The following is a 3,612-nucleotide window of genomic DNA, read 5'->3' on the forward strand; positions in this document are numbered from 1 at the left end:
AATTGTTCCCTGTTGTTGTCAGAGAGTGCTTGATTAAACAATCTGGGCGAGGCGAATCAATCATGTGAGCTGTGGAATTAACAATTGGAGCAGCTGTTGCTGCTTGGTTTGTGTTTCATACTTTCATGCCAGTCTGGTGGCTTCAGCTTTGGCTCTGAAGACCTGAGTCATGCCTGATGGGAGTGCAGGTGTTTTTGCCAGCTTCAATTTGCAAGGAATTCGTGCAGACCCAACCTGCTACACAGCAGAAAATTGAAATTCAACGCTAGGAACAGCAAATGGAATAATTTTGTTCCAGAAAGAATGGTTACAGGAAATATAGGAGCAAAAGAAAAAATTGGGGCGAGAGAGGCTCGAACTCTCGACCTCAGGATCACTCGCTTTAGCTATGAGACCTACGCGCTAGCCAACTGCGCCACCGCCCCACTGTGATATTTTCTTAAATCAAAGTTTATTGTACTTGAATATCTCTTATATGTGTTGTAATTGACGTAATTTTATACTATGTTTGTGAAAAAAATAGAAGAATCCGAGTTGGTTAACCAGATGGTAGAAATAGGTAAAGGCGTGTTACAGAAACATGACGACATATATATGTTGATACAAACTTCGACGGCAGCAAGTAGGTTGGTTGGTTATCACTTATCACTACTCAAATTGGTTCTAGACTCAAGTAGCCAGGCATAAATATATTAGTATTCAAACCGCCCCCCCCCCCCCCCCCCCCCCCAGTTTTACATATGCATCTTCCTGCAGAGATTCCAGATGCATGGTCTGTGTAGACAACAAAATTAGTGATTTCCTCCTTGCATCTGTCTGGTACCTTTGGTCACTTCTGGACACAATGAAAAGAGGCTCAGTTCAAGATGCCAAAAAGAAAAAGAAAATCCGACGGTTCTCAACTATCAAGAAGTAAACAAGACGATACATGGAGCCTCGGTACTTCTATAATGGATCAAAGCAGTTGTACTCTAGATCCATCACTCCATCAAAGTGTACTTTGGGGGCACAAATAGTACTAGTAGGACCACCGTGTTTAGTTCAGGTTCATATTCCAGCAAACTAAACCATATACCAGGAAGGGAAAAAGATAGTGGTAGCTGGCTGCAATAGTAAAATATTTATGGATAACTTAAACCATATGTATGCATCTCACCTCGCTGCATCAAGATAAGCATTAAGCATCCTCAAAAAAAAAAAGGATAAGCATTAAGCAACAGAAATGGCCTCCTAAGCTTATGGACCACTACCTTGGAGGAGAGAAGAAAGATCATGGAAGAACAAAAATGTTGCCAAGGTGGTTTGGGCTTCAGAAACCAAGCTTGGTTAGAACGCCAAGCGTGGTGTCTCCTACCTTGCCCCGACAGTCTCCGTGCCCGACTACTGAAAGCAAAATATTATCTAAATGGGAGGTTGGAAGATACTGTTTGTACGGGTAACCCGTCTCCTACTTGGCAGGCAATATGTCATGGCCTTGAATTGCTAAAGAAAGGGATAGTGTGGATGATCACAAATGGCCAAAATGTTAGAATTTGGCGTGATAGATGGATTGTAAGAGATCTTACTGGTGGACTCATATCGCCCAAAGGACATTGTAGATTTAAATGGCCTCCTGAGCTTATGGACCACAATGGAAATTGGGATAACTCTAAACTGCAGCAATTCTTTCTCCCAATCGACATTTGTGACATCCAAAAAATTGGCCCCTCTCATCGTCTTGGCGATGACTTGATAGCATGGGCCCAAGAAATCTGGTGTATACGGTGTGAGAAGTGTGTACCGTTTTGCTACGGATGATCTTCATAATGGGCGCGTGACCTCCTCAGGCCACCACCCAAACGGCCGACGTGACGGTTGGAAGGCCCTATGGTCATGCAGTGCATCACCAAAGGTATTGAGCTTCGGTTGGTGCCTAGCAAATAATTCCCTTGGTACGTGGTGCAACAAAAACAAACGAATTTTGGAACCCAAGACATTATGCCCTATATGTAGCACATGTGAGGAAGATTTTTTTCCCGTGCATAAATGCAAGAACACTATGACGGAGAATGTCTTCTAAATGGACTTTACATGATGTTATATCTATCAAGCCCACTGGTCCAGATTGGTTTATTCAACTGCTTTGTGAGTTAGATGAACCAGCAAGGGTTCAACTTCTTATGCTCTTCTGGAGAATCTATCATGTTCGAAATGATATAGGTGGCCTTTGGTTCTCAGGCTATCCCTGGATGGGATAGGGATAACCTGATTTTTTGAGGATGCCACACGTTTGGAAGAGAGGATGAGATGGCTGAGGATAACCAGGGATAACGAATATTCGCTCCAAAACTTGGCTATCGAGAGCTGCAAAAAATTGGCGGACAAGGGCAGCCACCCGCGCTCGCTCTGCTTCAGCTTACCTATCTTGGTGATTAGCACCGAGACAAGAGACAAACAGATGAATAGGCAACACGGTCACACCAGATCTGATTAGTGAGTTTGGCGATTTCGATGAATTGTTTGGACAGTGGAAGCTAGCCTCCGTGCTAATGCCCGGCGAGTAGAAAGGATAGTCATGACCGAATTGTTTCGATTTTGTATCATAGAAGGTAAACGGAAAAAATCTGCATATACTACTTGGGTATTTTCTCTTTCTTTGAGGGGAATATATTGGGGGTATTCTGACCTGAGAGGTAATCATAACAATTCATCCACCTATCATCCTTTCAAGCAAACATAAAATTGGCTATCCCGACCACTATCTAACCTTCCAACCAAACATGCAAAGATGGCTATCCATAACTAGGTGGACAGGGGCACCCTTAGCCAATCCAACCTTGCCATTGAACCAAACGCCACCATAGTGCACTCAAAGACCGGCCCCCTGTGGATGTCCCTGTCAGGTTTCTATAGAGCTATCTATCCTCCTTACAGTCTGTTGCGACTTGCCCAAATGATGATCATACTAAGGGAAAATCCCCGGTTCAGTTCTGCTACCCACTGGTAATACGCACATGTGACAATAAATTTACTACTCCTGTCCCTTGGTCATCTCCTTCTGCTAGACGTGTTAAACTAAATACAGATGGCTCCATATTGGATGGGGTTGATGGTATAGGTATGATACTCCGTGACCACTCCGACGGTATTGTTTTCAGCTCCTGTAGGCACCTTTTTTCATGCAATGATGTGTTGGAGACTGAGATTTTAGCTATCCGGGAGGGACTCATGCTAGCCCTACAATGGGGCAATCTACTAATTGACATTGAAAGTGACAATTTGGAGGTTGTGAACATGTTGAAGAGTGGAGACACAAACAGATCAAGATAGACATTTCTTGTTAGAGAGATAAAGGAAGCATGTCCGAATCGTAGTTCTTGTATTACCCACATCCGTCGTGGCTGTAATTCCACTAGCTAGTCATGTTTCGGCAAACTTTGGGAGGACTCAAGGTCGAACTGTTGTATGGCTTGGGTCGGGATCAGATGTCGTATTAGACGATGTTAAGCGTGATTATACATTGATTGAGTAATACATGAATTATTTCCGCAAAAAAACACAAATGTTACCAACACTGAATGTTGTTTATGTTATATCCATAGCAAGGCTGATTTTGTGTATGAGACACACGAG

At 43.2% G+C, this 3,612-nt stretch overlaps 1 non-coding gene across 1 annotated transcript; it reads right to left on the reverse strand.

The window, feature by feature from the left end:
• Nucleotides 1-338: 338 nt before the first annotated feature.
• On the reverse strand, nt 339-425 carry TRNAM-CAU (transfer RNA methionine (anticodon CAU)). The gene is given in 2 exon segments: nt 339-374; nt 388-425. It is a non-coding gene; the product is annotated as a tRNA-Met (tRNA).
• Between the last annotated feature and the right edge of the window lie 3,187 nt (nt 426-3,612).

Source organism: Triticum aestivum, chromosome 3A, assembly GCF_018294505.1.
Source record: "Triticum aestivum cultivar Chinese Spring chromosome 3A, IWGSC CS RefSeq v2.1, whole genome shotgun sequence".
NCBI classification, from domain to species: Eukaryota; Viridiplantae; Streptophyta; class Magnoliopsida; order Poales; family Poaceae; genus Triticum; species Triticum aestivum.